At 43.9% G+C, this 17450-nt stretch overlaps 1 long non-coding RNA gene and 1 pseudogene across 1 annotated transcript; both read left to right on the forward strand.

Annotated features, from left to right (window-relative positions):
* Positions 1 to 150: 150 nt before the first annotated feature.
* Positions 151 to 7674, forward strand: LOC139563430 (uncharacterized). The gene is made up of 3 exons (XR_011672560.1): positions 151 to 624; positions 6720 to 6776; positions 7152 to 7674. It is a non-coding gene; the product is annotated as an uncharacterized lncRNA (long non-coding RNA).
* Positions 7675 to 10962: 3288 nt separating this feature from the next.
* Positions 10963 to 17450, forward strand: part of LOC139563772 (RNA helicase aquarius-like) — a 94797-nt pseudogene continuing 88309 nt past the window's right edge.

The following is a 17450-nucleotide window of genomic DNA, read 5'->3' on the forward strand; positions in this document are numbered from 1 at the left end:
TGTGTCTTTGTTCAACCCGCCTTTGAGCCACACAATGTTTAATGACCTTAACCCCGTCTGCGGGTTATCGGTCAACCTGCGCATTACTAGTAGGAGCCATTACGTTACACCCCTTGTTTCACTAGGAATCTAAACATGGCGAACCGGAAATGTGTCGCACATAACGTGTTTCCTTGTGTACATGCGTAGCGGGAATTACACAGATGTTGTGAAAAACCAAGTTTGGTTTCCACAATTATTTCGCCTTTTTGATAGCCATTTACTAAATAATCAAGTCATTTATTGTTTTATTAGCTAATATTAGTTGCTGCCATAGCCAGCTAGTTGGCTACTACTGTAGCTAACGTTAGCATTGCATTACTATTTGCCAACTAGCTGACGTTACTTAGCTGTAGTGTGAAGTCAACTTCAGTTGCCACTTTGCCAATGTAGCTAACATGCTGGTGTGTTAAAAGGAGCAATGTCAGTGGAATAGGTAGTTTTCCATCGTATTGTTAACATACAGCTACCATTTTTACTTAGGAAAGTAAGCTAGCCAACTATAGACAGACATGGAGAGTCAAACCCATGCGAGGAAAGCGTCTGCGCCCATTGTGTCCCAAATCAACGCAGAATATGTCACAGGTAACTAAACTCAGCAAAAAAAATAAACGTCATCGCACTGTCAACTGCGTTTATTTTCAGAAAACTTAACATGTGTAAATATTTGTATGAACATAACAAGTAGCCTAGTGGTTAGAGCTTTGGACTAGTAACCGAAAGGTTGCAAGATCGAATCCCAGAGCTGACAAGGTAAACATCTGTCATTCTGCCCCTGAACAAGGCAGTTAACCCACTGTTCCTAGGCCGTCATTGATTATAAGAGTTTCTTCTTAAAATTGACTTGCCTAGTTAAATAAAGGTAATTTTTTTTTTTTAAACAGACATAAACTGAACAAGTTCCACAGACATGTGACTAACAGAAATGGAATAATGTGTCCCGAACAAAGGGGGTCAAAATCAAAAGTAAGAGTCAGTATCTGGTGTGGCCACCAGCTGCATTAAGTACTGCAGTGCATCTCCTCATGGACTGCAACAGATTTGCTAGTTCTTGCTGTGAGACGTTACCCCATTCTTCCACCAAGGCACCTGCAAGTTCCCGGACATTTCTGGGGGGGAATGGCCCTAACCCTAACCCTCTGATCCAACAGGTCCCAGACGTGCTAAATGGGATTGAGATCCGGGCTCTTTGCTGGCTATGGCAGAACACTGACATTCCTGTCTTGCAGGAAATCATGCACAGAATGAGCAGTATGGCTGGTGGCATTGTCATGCTGGAGGGTCATGTCAGGATGAGCCTGCAGGAAGGGTACCACATGAGGGAGGAGGATGTCTCCCCTGTAACGCACAGCATTGAGATTGCCTGCAATGACAACAAGCTCAATCCGATGATGCTGTGACACACGGCCCCAGACCATGACTGACCCTCCACCTCCAAATCGATCCTGCTCCAGAGTACAGGCCTCGGTGTAACGCTCATTCCTTTGACGATAACTGCGAATCCGACCATCACCCCTGGTGAGACAGAACCGCAACCCGTCAGTGAAGAACACTTTTTGCCAGTCCTGTCTGGTCCAGCGACGGTGGGTTTGTGCCCATAGGCGACGTTGTTGCCGGTGATGTCTGGTGAGGACCTGCCTTACAACAGGCCTACAAGCTCTCAGTCCAGCCTCTCTCACTCTATTGCGGACAGTCTGAGCACTGATGGAGGGATTGTGCGTTCCTGGTGTAACTCGGGTAGTTGTTGTTGCCATCCTGTACCTGTCCCGCAGGTGTGATGTTCAGATGTATTGATCCTGTGCAGGTGTTGTTACACGTGGTCTGCCACTGTGAGGATGATCAGCTGTCCGTCCTGTCTCCCTGTTGCGCTGTCTTAGGTGTCTCACAGTACGGACATTACAATTTATTGCCCTGGCCACATCTGCAGTCCTCATGCCTAAGGCACATTCACGCAGATGAGCAGGGATCCTGGGCATCTTTCTTTTGGTGTTTTTCAGAGTCAGTAGAAAGGCCTCTTTAGTGTCCTAAGTTTTCATAACTGTGACCTTAATTGCCTATCGTCTGTAAGCTGTTAGTGTCTTAACGACCGTTCCACAGGTGCATGTTCAGTAATTGTTTATGGTTCATTGAACAAGCATGGGAAACAGTGTTTAAACCCTTTACAATGAAGATCTGTGAAGTTATTTGGATTTTTACGAATTATCTTTGAAAGACAGGATTCTGAAAAAGGGACGTTATTTTTTTTGTTGAGTTTATAAGAAAATTATATTTTTTATTGCTTTATATGAGTGTCTCAAGCGATAGATCTGGAAGCACTCTGAATCCAGTCCAGCCATCCTGCACTCTCAGAGTTTGATCTTGTTCAGAACAGCCAACTTGTACCGCCTTTCAATGAAAAAGAGGTGGATGTATATTTTACTCTGTTTGAACGGATTGCTAACGTTTCATCCCTAAAATGGCTGCGAGATATTTGGTAACTGCTCCACCAAAGTGGTGTTGTGGGAAAGGCTCAAGTGTAGGCAGCTTTATCTCTTGACCAGAGTTCAGATTATGACACTTAAAGCTTCTATTCTTTGGGCTTACGAGTTCGTCCCAGAGGCATACAGACAACATTTCTGTAAATTACGAAAGACAGAATCACAAAGGCATGTTGAGTTTGCAAGGGAACAGCATGTCTTTTTAATTAGTGGTATGGTTCTCAAGAGATCAAGGACCTTGAAGATTTAAAGACACTAATACTTCTCGAGCAGTTCAAGAATTGCCTTCACGAAAGGGTTGCTACCTACATTTATGAGCACACGGATCTCACTCTTGAGAAGGCTGCAGTTGTTGCAGATGAGTTTGTGTTGACACACAAAACTACCTTCACAAACATAGCACCTAGTAGTTATCCCCACGAAAAAGTCACCACCTACTGCAAGGTTTGTCCATTTCTACAGTGCCCAAAGATAAAGATCGGCTGAACAGATTTTTCATATCCGCCAGTTTGTCATTACTGCCATGAGAAAGGACACATTGTCTCTGTTGAAACAGAAACATTTAAGAGATAAAAGGACGTTTTTTCGTGTGGGAGCACTCCAGCCCATTAAGTCTCTGGTTGGGATTGGCGTATCTCCTAAACAAGATTTTGGATCAGATGTGTATGAACCCTTTGTTTCATACAGGTTTGTGTCTCTGCAGAGTGGCGATGCTGTTATGCAGCCGACGAAGATACTGCGAGACACTGGGGCAGCCCAGTCCTTCATTTTGGAGGGTGTTTTTCCTTTGTCTAACATTTCAGCAACTGGTTACAGTGTGTTAGTACAAGGCGTAACAAGCACAGACAATTTAACCAACCTTAGCGATGCAGTCTTCGTTCTCGATTCGGGGAAACAGGAGTCTCGTAAAATGTCCATGCCCAGTTGCAGGGGGTCAGTTTCAATTAAAAAAAAATGCTCCGTTACAACATTCTTGTTGAATAACCAGTTCTCTTGAGTTAGCTTTAAATAGTGTATACTCCCCTGTATTTTTGAATTTGACAAACATTATTTGGATATCTAAATATTTGGATATCTAAATGTCTGAAACTACAGAGCCTTGTACAGTTTATAGAAATATCTTCTGCGAATCCATAAGGGCAGACAAATTTCAGAGATTGATAGAAAATATCCATATTTTTTTCTGGTGGTTCTACATCAATTGAACCTGGTTCGTGAAGAGCTACCGTTCTCTAAGTTTTCGTGCCCAGGTATGGGCGAGCAGACAGAGGTACGGAAGCTATATTGTTACACTGATGCTGTTAACCCGGATCACTGGTTGCTGCGGAAAAGGAGGAGGTCAAAAGGGGGGTGAGTGTAACCGATGTGAAATGGCTAGCTAGTTAGCGGGGTGCGCTCTAATAGTGTTTCAATCGGTGACGTCACTCGCTCTGAGACCTTGAAGTAATTGTTCCCCTTGCAGAGGGGCGGCTTTTGTGGAGTGATGGGTAACAATGCTTCGAGGGTGGCTGTTGTTGATGTGTGCAGAGGATCCCTGGTTCGAGGCAAGGAGAGGGACGGAAGCTATACTGTTACACCAGGTTAGTTACAACTGGGGTTGGAGTGAAAACCTACAGGAGGGTAGCTCTCCAGGAACAGGGTTGGAGTCTACAGTGCATTCGGAAAGTATTAAGACCCCTTGACTTTGTCCACATTTTGTTACGTTACAGCCTTAATCTACAATTGATTAAATTAAATATTTTCCGGGCCTCCCGAGTGGCGCAGTGGTGTAAGGCACTGCCTCGCAGTGCTAGAGGCGTTACTACAGACCCTGGTTCATTCTTAGGCTGTACCACAAACGGCCGTGGCCGGGAGGCCCATAGGAAGGCGCACAATTGGCCCAGCGTCGTCCGGTTAGGGGAGGGTTAGGCCGGTGGGGCTTTACTTGGCTCATCGCTGTGGAATTGTTGTGGAATTGTTAGGTTAGATTACTCGTTGGTTATTACTGCATTGTCGGAACTAGAAGCACAAGCATTTCGCTACACTCGCATTAACATCTGCTAACCATGTGTATGTGACAAATAAAATTTGATTTGATTTGATTTATGAATATAGTGGAGACGGTCTGCTTGCTCTAACAAACGGTATTTGTCACCCACTCAGGTCTTGGAGGATGTCTATGAGAAAGTGATTCTAAAGTCTGTGTGAGTGAACTCAACTCTTGAATAGCATCAGTATTTTGTAATGTTAAATCTTCTTACCACAAGTCGAATAAATGGTTTAACCATGTCCTCCACGTCTGCTATTTTATCTTCAGTTTCGCCATTAGGAAGATCATGTTACTGGAGTTCAGGTGGATTTTTGAGCCTTTTTATTGTGGCCTCAATACATAATCAATGATAATAATTTATCATCAGAGAGAACGTCCCTGCCTGTGAGGTAAGAATGAATACCCTGGCCTGTCAAACAGAAATGTTGATCCTTGGTTGTAGGCCGGTGGGGCTTTACTTGGCTCATCGCGGTCTAGCGATTCCTTGTGGCGGGCCGGGTGCCTGCAGGCTGTCCCCGGTCGCCAGTTGGACTGTGTTTCCTCCGACACATTGGTGCGGCTGGCTTCCGGGTTAGGCTGGCGGGTGTTAAGAAGTGTGGTTAGGCGGGTCATGTTTAGGAGGACGCATGACTCCACCTTCGCCTCTCCCGACCCCGTTGGGGAGTTGTAGCGATGACACAAAATTGGCATAAAATACAAAAAAAAATATATATATTGATAAGTCACCTAGTCCTAGAGAGATTTACACGGTTATCAAAACGTCATACACGAAACACAGCCCTTATTTGAAGTGTTTAAAAATAAATCGAAGATTAATGGTGAAAAAACTATTGGAACTATTTCCTTGTTTAACCTCTAGGTGTTATGGCTCATACTGTGGTACTCTATTCTACAGGTGTGCGTTTTTTACGTCACTGATTAGTTGAACGAATTCACAATTTGGCGGGGTGTCCAGTCACCGGGGTATACCTACACTTGTGGTGCATTCAGTTCACTTCAACATTTGCAAGGTTGCGAGACGGTTTGTGCTGAACAACACGTTTTTGGTGCACACTGTTCTTAAACAGCCTTTGAGGTACGTTAGCCAGCAGATCCAACCCGCTTGCTTACAGTTGCAATGTGATAGGACAGGCTTCCTGTGTTGATTAACACACAGCAGAGGCGTTGTGAGATATGGCTTGGAAATTGTACTGCAATCCCAGGATGAGAAATGCGTTGTACCTAAATTGTCCCATTATCCCAACTGTTACACCGAGAAGTTTTAACGACTGCTAGTTTAAGTTAACTGACGTTTTCGTCCTCATGCTAGCTAGCAGTAGCCACAGCAGCCATTATGGAATGGCACGCAGTGTTGAACAACTAAGGAGCTGATTGGCTGACACTGCCATTCCAAAATGGCTGCTGTGGCTTCTGCGACCAAGCATGAGGACAAAAAGGTCAGTTTTCCGGAGGAACAATCTTCCTGGTGTAACAGTTGGGATAATGTGACAATTCATGGGAAGTATATTGCATTTCTCATTTCTGGATTGAGGTACATTTTCTGAGCCATATCTCGCGCCAGCTATGCAGTGTCTAAGTCTACAGACTGAACACTGTCCGACCCTAGTGCAGCTGTTAGCAAGCGGGTCGGATCTGCTGGCTAGAGGTACATTTGGTGGGTGTGGCCTGATCAATATGGGTGTGACCATCTGAAATCGCAAAACTTGTGCAGCACACCAGGTCATTGCCCTCTGGGCCACCATAATCACAAAGTTTTCCAACTGGTTTTTCAGTACAGTTATTTTTTGCTGTTGGAGCTAGAAACAAGCATTTTGATGCACCTGCGATAACCTCTGCAAATATGTGAATGCGACCAGTGAACTTTGAATTTATTTGAGTTCAATTTCTGTTGAATTCCACATTGCACACCGTTCTGTTGTACTGAATGCAACCCTGGCTGGCATCTTTTGAATTTCGGGATGGGTTAATTTCCCCCATTGACTTGGCCAAGATGATTTCAGAGGAGCTGGTGTTCTCTACCAAAGCAAATCCCTCCTGGTTCCTCCACTCACTCTGGGACAGACATCTTATCATCACCCCCAGAACAAAATCTAGTGCACTCACACAAAATTTGCTTATGGGATGCCGAGATTAAAGTTTTTGTTATAATAACCTCTCTCACTTTCTTTTTTAAGTTGGCTAATAGATACTGGGCGCCCCATGTCAAGAATAAACTACCATTAGACCCAAAGGTGAGCCTCCTACTTAGATATATAATTGATTATAATTGATTACATAACTCATCTCATATGTATATACTGTACTCTATACCATCTACTGCATCTTGCCTATGCCGTTCTGTACCATCACTCATTCATATCTTTATGTACATATTCTTTATCCCTTTACACTTGTGTGTATAAAGTAGTAGTTGTGGAATTGTTAGGTTAGATTACTCGTTGGTTATTACTGCATTGTCGGAACTAGAAGCACAAGCATTTCGCTACACTCGCATTAACATCTGCTAACCATGTGTATGTGACAAATCAAATTTGATTTGATTTGATTTATGAATATAGTGGAGACGGTCTGCTTGCTCTAACAAACGGTATTTGTCACCCACTCAGGTCTTGGAGGATGTCTATGAGAAAGTGATTCTAAAGTCCGTGTGAGTGAACTCAACTCTTGAATAGCATCAGTCTCCCGGGTGGCGCAGTGGTCTAGGGCACTGCATCGCAGTGCTAGCTGCGCCACCAGAGTCTCTCGGTTCGCGCCCAGGCTGGGCTGGGTTCGCGCCCAGGCTCTCTCGCAGCCGGCCGCAACCGGGAGATCCGTGGGGCGACGCACAATTGGCATAGCGTCGTCCGGGTTAGGGAGGGTTTGGCCGGTAGGGATATCCTTGTCTCAGTATGTAAAAATGTAATAAAAATGTATGCACTCTACTGTAAGTCGCTCTGGATAAGAGCGTCTGCTCTTGGCCGGTAGGGATATCCTTGTCTCAGTATGTCAAAGAATGTAATAAAATGTATGCACTCTACTGTAAGTCGCTCTGGATAAGAGCGTCTGCTAAATGACTAAAATGTAAAATGTAAATCAGTATTTTGTAATGTTAAATCTTCTTACCACAAGTCGAATAAATGGTTTAACCAAGTCCTCCACGTCTGCTATTTTATCTTCAGTTTCGCCATTAGGAAGATCATGTTACTGGAGTTCAGGTGGATTTTTGAGCCTTTTTATTGTGGCCTCAATACATAATCAATGATAATAATTTATCATCAGAGAGAACGTCCCTGCCTGTGAGGTAAGAATGAATACCCTGGCCTGTCAAACAGAAATGTTGATCCTTGGTTGTAGATTTTTGTTTCACATAGCAAATACTTAGCTGTGTTAACAATCAGTGAGTGTGTTGTTGAACATGCTATGTTGTTGTGAATGTGGGTGTTGCGTGTTGGCTGTACATGGACAGCCCCAGCAATACATCTACTTAGGGCAAATGTCTCCAGCGAGCATTGATCAATGTCTTCTATATCAATGTCCTCTAATGTTGTTTTTAACCCTTGGTTTATTATGTGTATCCAGGTGTTTAAGAAGGTGCCAAGCCACTTCCCCTACTTATTTAAGTGTGTGATGGAGGACGTGTCTCTGAAGGAACAGACTGTACTGTTGGTCTTCCTCCACCACTGATTGGTACAGCCTGGTATGTCACACACCAACCAATTTCTACCTCTCTGGAAATGGGGAATTTGTTATTGGCTGAATCACCACATATTATATAAGCATCTTGGGTATAGGAGGTTGTTTTATAGCAGAAAGTATGTTGGTAAAAACCATGAATGAAGAGTCCCTTCCCTCTTCCCTTGTTCACACCCTTCCTGGACCTGATGGAACTGTATCGGTGGAAGCAATATAGCTGAAGTATATAGTACCAGTCAAAAGTTTGGACACACCTACTCATTCCAGGGTTTTTCTTTATTTGTACTTTTTTCTACATTTATAGAATAATAGTGAAGACATCACAACTATGACATAACACACATGGAATCATGTATTAAACAAATCAAAATATATTTTATATTGTAGATTCTTCAAAGTAGCCACCCTTTGCCTTGATGACAGCTTTGCACACTCTTGGCATTCTCTCAACCAGCTTCATGAGGTAGTCACCTGAAATGCATTTCAATTAACAGGTGTGCCTTGTTAAATGTTAATTTGTGGAATTCAAGAACTTTGAAAGTTTCTTCAAGTGCAGTCGCAAAAACCATCAAGTGCTATGATGAAACTGGCTCTCATGAGGACCGCCACAGGAAAGGAAGACCCAGAGTTACCTCTGCTGCAGAGGATAAGTTCATTAGAGTTAACTGCACCTCAGAAATTGCAGCCCAAATATATGCTTCACAGAGTTCAAGTAACAGACACATCTCAACATCAACTGTTCAGAGTAGAGGTCGACCGATTCTTTTACACCTTTATTTAACTAGGCAAGTCAGTTAAGAACACATTCTTATTTTCAATGACGGCCTAGGAACGATGGGTTAACTGCCTTGTTCAGGGGCAGAACGACAGATCTTTACCTTGTCAGCTCGGGGATTCGTTTTTGCAACCTTCCGGTTACTAGTCCAACGCTCTAACCACCTGCCTTACATTGCACTCCACGAGGAGCCTGCGTGGCAGGCGGACTACCTGTTACGCGAGGGCAGCAAGAAGCCAAGGTAAGTTGCTAGCTAGCATTAAACTTATAAAAAACAATCAATCTTCACATAATCACTAGTTAACTACACATGGTTGATGATATTACTAGTTTATCTAGCGTGTCCTGCGTTGCATATAATCGATGTGGTGCCTGTTAATTTCTCATCGAATCACAGCCTACTTCGCCAAACAGGTGATGATTTAGCATTGTCGTTGCACCAAATCTAACCATAAACATCAATGCCTTTCATTAAAATCAATACACAAGTATATATTTTTAAACCTGCATATTTAGTTAATATTGCCTGCTAACGTGAATTTCTTATAATTAGGGAAATTGTGTCACTTCTCTTGCGTTCCGTGCAAGCAGTCAGGGTATATGCAGCAGTTTGGGCCGCCTGACTCGTTGCGAACTGTGTGAAGTCCATTTATTCTTAACAAAGACCGTAATTAATTTGCCAGAATTGTACATAATTATGACATTACATTGAAGGTTGTACAATGTAACAGCAATATTTAGACTTAGGGTTGCCACCCGTTAAATAAAATACGGAACGGTTCCGTATTTCAATGAAAGAATAAACGTTTTGTTTTCAAAATGATAGTTTCCGGATTCGACCATATTAATGACCAAAGGCTCGTATTTCTGTGTGTTATTATGTTAGAATTAAGTCTATGATTTGATATTTGATAGAGAAGTCTGACTGAGCGATGATAGGCAGCAGCAGGCTCGTAAGCATTCATTCAAACAGCACTTTCGTGCGTTTGCCAGCAGCTCTTCACAATGCTTCAAGCATTGAGCTGTTTATGACTTCAAGCCTATCAACTCCCGAGATTAGGCTGGTGTAACCGATGTGAAATGGCTAGCTTGGTTAGCGGGGTGTGCGCTAATAGCGTTTCAATCGGTGACGTCACTCGCTCTGAGACTTGGAGTAGTTGTTCTCCTTGCCCTGCAAGGGCCGCAGCTTTTGTGGAGCGATGGGTAACGATGCTTCGAGGGTGGCTGTTGTCGATGTGTTCCTGGTTCGAGCCCAGGTAGGGGTGAGGAGAGGGACGGAAGCTATACTGTTACACTGGCAATACTAAAGTGCCTATAAGAACATCCGATAGTCAAAGGTATATGAAATACAAATGGTAGAGAGAAATAGTCCTGTAATTCCTATAATAACTACAACCTAAAACTTCTTACCTGGTAATATTGAAGACTCATGTTAAAAGGAACCACTAGCTTTCATATGTTCTCATGTTCTGAGCAAGGAACTTAAACGTTAGCTTTTTTACATGGCACATTTTGCACTTTTACTTTCTTCTCCAACACTTTGTTTTTGCATTATTTAAACCAAATTAAACATGTTTCATTATTTATTTGAGGCTAAATTGATTTTATTGATGTATTATATTAAGTTAAAATAAGTGTTCCTTCAGTATTGTTGTAATTGTCATTATTACAAATAAATAAATAAAATTGACCGATTAATCGGTATCGGCTTTTTTGGTCCACCAATAATCGGTATCGGTATCTGCGTTGAAAATCATAATCGGTCGACCTCTAGTTCAGAGACTGTGTTAATCAGGCCTTCATGGTCGAATTGCTGCAAAGACACCACTACTAAAGGACACCAATAAGAAGAAGAGACTTACTTGTGCCAAGAAACATGAGCAATGGACATTAGACTGGTGGAAATCTGTCCTTATTTGAGATTTTTGTTTTCAACCTCCGTGTCATTGTGAGACGCAATAGGTGAACGGATGTTCTCCGCATGTGTCGTTCCCACCGTGAAGCATGGAGGAGGAGATGTGATTGTGCGAGGGCGCTTTGCTGGTGACACTGTCAGTGATTTATTTAGAATTCAATGCACACTTAACCAGCATGGCTACCACACCATTCTGCAGCGATTGCCATCCCATCTGGTTTGCGCTTAGTGGGACTATCATTTGTTTTTCAACAGGACAATTACCAACACACCTCCAAGCTGTGTAAGGGCTATTTGACGAGTGATGGAGTGCTGCATCAGATGACCTGGCCTCAACAATCACCCAACTTCAACCCAATTGAGATGGTTTGTGATGAGTTGGACCGCAGAGTGAAGGAAAAGCAGCCAACAAGTGCTCAGCATATGTGGGAACTCCTTCAAGAATGTTGGAAAAGCATTCCAGGTGAAGCAGGTTGAGAGAATGCCAAGGGTGTGTAAAGCTGTCAAGGCAAAGTGTTGCTACTTTGAAGAATATATAATATATTTTGATTTGTTTAACACTTTTTTGGTTACTACATGATTCCATGTGTGTTATTTCATAGTTATGATGTCTTCACCATTATTCTACAATGTAGAAAATAGTAAAAATAAAGAAAGACCCTTGAATGAGTAGGTGTGTCCAAACTTTTGACTGGTACTGTAGATAGAGCTACTAGTCATGCCTACCCAGTGGTCTCAGATAGGGCTGTTACGGTTACCGTATTACTGCCACACCGGCGGTCACGAGTCATGACTGCAGTCAAATTCCAATTAGGCTTCTCCAAGCTCTGATGCTGCTGACGGTCATTAGTAGCCTACCAAACTTGCTAACTGCCTGGTACTCAGTACTCTGTTGTCCCTCTAATCACTCTGACATCAATGCAAATGTAATCGAAAATCAAACACTTCATGAGAGTCCATGAGCTCATGTTGCAGCAACATTTCTCTAGGCTATGCAGTTATGTGAGAAAACAGAGTTTTGATGGCATCTAATTAAAATAGGATCCTATCAGCTTCATGTCGGTTAGGCCTATTACATTTATTTCTATACTTTCCTAATATTATGCACATTGCTTCGCTTTACAACAGGAGTATAGCCTACCTGGCTAGCACAAAAATGAACCACGGGAAAGGATCCTCCGTTTAGCTATTTAAGTGCATATATTACATATTTATTTCCCCTGCCTGTTCTGAGACATGGTCCATTCTAAATAAAAACACATTTCACACATATATATATATATATATATATAATTTAGTATATGTAAAGACAAGATTACATTAAGAATAGTCTGATGGGTGACAATATTAACCTATCACTTGTGAATGATGCCCAGCTTGTGCAGTAAGGCAAGAAACAGCGCATGCCTTTTATCATAGCTGTTATCATAGCTGCTATGGGCTAGGATACACCTCATGTATCCTAGCCGATAGGTCTATATGTTTTGATAAGGTTTGTTTTGTAACTGAAGTGGCCAAATAACTTCTTAAAATGCAGCACATTCATCTGCTTTACAAATGGTGTGGAGCCTAACTGGCATAAATAGTCGGCGTGTTAGTTTCAAGTTTGGGGAAGGTAATTTTCACCATTTAAAAATGCACCTTTATAATAAAGTTTTTTTTTTTAGGGGGCATTACAACCACACAAGGGGATGCCGCTGTGAAATTCATACTATAAAATAATGCCACAGAATTCTAATCAAATCTTGTCTGCTAAGGGAACTAGTGTAGCCCACAGCCATATGTCATAGCCAGATCAGGACCTAACATAAGGACAACTCAGAATATGTTATTCTGAAATAGACTACATTTTCTTCATATCATGTTTCTTTCGACCTGTCTAAAATAAATAATGGATATATTGTGATGGTATATGCTATATTACATGGATTTATTAGACTTTTTCAAATGTAGACATTCCAAAGGCCTGCAGCAGTGCCTTGTAGGCTATGTGTGGATGCCAAATGTTTGTGTTAATTTACGGTCAATTACAGTGAGACCAGCAGTTATTTGCTTGACAATCAGCGTCTGACAAAATTTCATGACCGCCACAGCCCTAGTCTCAGATCCACAAAGCTGAGCGAACAAGAGCAGAAGTCATGAAAAACATCCTGGATGTGGTTTCCATGAAAGTAGTTTGGTTTAGGTTCCACTAGGTGGCAGTATTACACTTCAACATTTTATACTCAGGTGCCACCCAAGCATATCTGTATTCCCCACTCCTGCTCAAAACAATGGGTAGCCACTGCACCAGTCTCACTCTGAAATTCGATTGTTATCCCCCTAATTCTACTGAAGCATATGCAATGGTTAGAATCTATTTGGTGCAATGCAATTATTCTACCAACTCAAATATCCTTATGTCCCTCTCTGACCCCCTCTCCCATTTTCTCTCTGTCTTTCTCTCTGCTCTCCCTCTGCTCCTTTCTGTTTGTCTCTCAGGAGGTGGATTTGATCAGAGAGCAGGTGCAGCAGCTCATCTTACTGCCCATGTGGATGTGTCTCTTACCAGTAAGAGCTCCTCTCTCCCTTATCCTGCAGTGCTCCTTTCTTTAGAACTGTCACACTGTTAAATATGCGTAATGTTTAAGATTATGCCTAAATATTTTTTACATTACTGAATAGGGATTTATTATGTAGAAAAGGGTTGGTCAACCAAAGACAAACTGTCTCAATGTTTTGCTATTTCTTTATAGCGTCATTAAGATTGATTAATCAACGCACTGTCTGTCATCTGTACAGTCTTGACTCCAACACGAGTTGATGAATGTTCCCAAGCTCCAAAAGTTTTTGAATCTGATCAAGAAGAAGAAAGAATCAAAGAATTTTGACAAGCTGGATGGCAAAGCTTCAGAGCAGTAAGACCTTCTCCCTCTGCCACCAGCTGTAGAAACAGTCCCATCCAAAATCTAATGGTCCCTTCCGAAATATAGTAGTCCCATCCGAAATATAGTAGTCCCATCCGAAATATAGTAGTCCCATCCGAAATATAGTAGTCCCATCCGAAATATAGTAGTCCCATCCGAAATATAGTAGTCCCATCCGAAATATAGTAGTCCCTTCCGAAATATAGTAGTCCCATCCGAAATATAGTAGTTCTATCAAAAAATATAATAGTCCCATCCAAAATCTAAAAATTTTTTTTGTCCATAGTCCCATCAAAGTATAATAGTCCCCTCAGAAATTAGAATAGTTCCATCAAAGGCACAGCGTTGTGATGTGTGTCGCTAATTATTATTTCCTGCCTTTTATTTCCAGAGGCAAGATGGAGAGGACATTCCTTTCTGAGCTCATTAACAAGTTTTTGGTGGTTCTGATGTCCGTCTCCCCAGCAGGTAAACATTTAGCAACACAGCTGGGATTTATGAACAATGCAGCTTTGTTGTATTCCCGTAAGCAGCTGGACACCGCAACGGGGAGGCCACATTTACTGGAGGAGAAAGATGAGATTCTCAAGGCTTAAAATGGTGCTCAAAGACATTTTCCTCATGCTGAAAAGTTTTCACAACTTATTGTGCCAAATTAAACATACTCTGCTGTTTATTTTAAGCTTTAGCAGAGAGACCGACATCTTACTTGGGTACCAGAGGCAAACTAGGACACCCTATGCACATGCATTTACCTCCTAGTCTTTATACGTGACATTTCTACAGTCCAAAAGTCCCTCATTACCGGTGTGAGATGCACCATTTCCAACCTTTTATTAGTCCCAAAGAACATCCTTTCCTCCTGACTTGACCCCCACTCTGAAAGAGCAGCCCTGTCCAGCTGCCCCCCGCCACGCCCACGGCGACAGTCTGTGTGGTGATGTAATGTAGGGCGACACACAGACCCCTCTCCCCCCACCCCACACGCCCAACCTGTGTGCTCAGAATAGCATCTCTCCCAACATGTAGCTGGGTGGTGGTAGTCCTGCTGAGACCCAGACTCTAATCCTCCCTGTCAGAGCTTTGGTGAACAGCACAGGGATGCACACACACATACACGGTGGTATGTAGCACAATGGACATGTGCTACTGCACACACACACACCTACCTCCCCTAATGAGGGTTGATCTCCCAGCATACATTGCAGTGCCCCAGAGGAGAGACAAACATACCGGGGTCTTTGTGCATGGCTGGGCCACTTCCTGGCCCCAGCTCTCTCTCTCTCTCTCTCTCTCTCTCTCTCTCTCTCTCTCTCTCTCTCTCTCTCTCTCTCTCTCTCTCGCTCTCGCTCTCGCTCTCTCTCACACAGAGGCCATGGTGTCGTCCACAGTTGTTTGCTGAAAACCCTCCTTCATCTCCCACATCAACCTCTGTGTTTGAGTGTGTGATGGTGGTCATGCGTGTTGTGTATGTTATGTGAACTGAATGTCTCCCTGTGTTGTCTCTCTCAAGCCCTGTACCCAAGGGGAAGGTCCACTCCTGCGTGAGGTTCATCGAGCTCATGATTCACCTGGAGGTAAGAAACACACTATTTACAAGGGAAACTATGCTGGTGTTGTGTAGCATATGTATGAAGTGTACTAGGCAGCCATTTATATAGAATAAACTGAATATCTGCATTCACTGAGCATGAAAAGACACGTTTGAGGTTGCTGTACCTACCTATACCTGTACACCTATTTATATCTTGATATGTGTAGAAGTATGCAACCTTGAATGATTGTTTTTTGATGACGGTGAGAAAATACAGGTTATTTCTAGCGTAGAACATTTGAGGTGTAACGTCATGGTGTAGTGTGCTTCTCTGTGGTCTGGTTTGGCTTCATCATGACACGCAGAGAGGATGTCACATAGTCAAGATAGTTCCTTCCCTCTCTGGGCTGCGTGGCCACGGTGCTCCTGTTTCCCCCGAGGGAGGATCGGATGGATTGATTTTCCCCCTATCCGATGACATGCTATCCTTTTCCTGGCACTGGCAAGGCAAGCTGCCTCCGGAGAAGTCCTTTCCCCCTCAGCAGTATCATTTTACAAAGGGATGGCTGAAATCTCATGCTTCCCTCTGGGATGATGTGATAAGACCCTGTGAATCTCTGTATGGAAAAAGAGATCCTACATTTTGTGTGTTTGTTAGGTTGAGCCATCTGTGACAGCTCCACACCGCGTGGCATCGGCCACCCTAATCTGGTGGTCCCAGCGCGCACGACCCACGTGGAGTTCCAGGTCTCCGGTAGCCTCTGGAACTGCCGATCTGCGGCCAACAAGGCAGAGTTCATCTCAGCCTATGCCTCCCTCCAGTCCCTCGACTTCCTGGCACTGACGGAAACATGGATCACCACAGATAACACTGCTACTCCTACTGCTCTCTCTTCGTCCGCCCACGTGTTCTCGCACACCCCGAGAGCTTCTGGTCAGCGGGGTGGTGGCACCGGGATCCTCATCTCTCCCAAGTGGTCATTCTCTCTTTCTCCCCTTACCCATCTGTCTATCGCCTCCTTTGAATTCCATGCTGTCACAGTTACCAGCCCTTTCAAGCTTAACATCCTTATCATTTATCGCCCTCCAGGTTCCCTCGGAGAGTTCATCAATGAGCTCGATGCCTTGATTAGCTCCTTTCCTGAGGACGGCTCACCTCTCACAGCTCTGGGCGACTTTAACCTCCCCACGTCTACCTTTGACTCATTCCTCTCTGCCTCCTTCTTTCCACTCCTCTCCTCTTTTGACCTCACCCTCTCACCTTCCCCCCCTACTCACAAGGCAGGCAATACGCTCGACCTCATCTTTACTAGATGCTGTTCTTCCACTAACCTCATTGCAACTCCCCTCCAAGTCTCCGACCACTACCTTGTATCCTTTTCCCTCTCGCTCTCATCCAACACTTCCCACACTGCCCCTACTCGGATGGTATCGCGCCGTCCCAACCTTCGCTCTCTCTCCCCCGCTACCCTCTCCTCTTCCATCCTATCATCTCTTCCCTCTGCTCAAACCTTCTCCAACCTATCTCCTGATTCTGCCTCCTCAACCCTCCTCTCCTCCCTTTCTGCATCCTTTGACTCTCTATGTCCCCTATCCTCCAGGCCGGCTCGGTCCTCCCCTCCCGCTCCGTGGCTCGACGACTCATTGCGAGCTCACAGAACAGGGCTCCGGGCAGCCGAGCGGAAATGGAGGAAAACTCGCCTCCCTGCGGACCTGGCATCCTTTCACTCCCTCCTCTCTACATTTTCCTCTTCTGTCTCTGCTGCTAAAGCCACTTTCTACCACTCTAAATTCCAAGCATCTGCCTCTAACCCTAGGAAGCTCTTTGCCACCTTCTCCTCCCTCCTGAATCCTCCTCCCCCTCCTCCCCCCTCCTCCCTCTCTGCAGATGACTTCGTCAACCATTTTGAAAAGAAGGTCGACGACATCCGATCCTCGTTTGCTAAGTCAAACGACACCGCTGGTTCTGCTCACACTGCCCTACCCTGTGCTCTGACCTCTTTCTCCCCTCTCTCTCCAGATGAAATCTCGCGTCTTGTGACGGCCGGCCGCCCAACAACCTGCCCGCTTGACCCTATCCCCTCCTCTCTTCTCCAGACCATT

The sequence above is a fragment of the Salvelinus alpinus genome, chromosome 34 (assembly GCF_045679555.1).
Source record: "Salvelinus alpinus chromosome 34, SLU_Salpinus.1, whole genome shotgun sequence".
In the NCBI taxonomy this organism is placed as follows: Eukaryota; Metazoa; Chordata; class Actinopteri; order Salmoniformes; family Salmonidae; genus Salvelinus; species Salvelinus alpinus.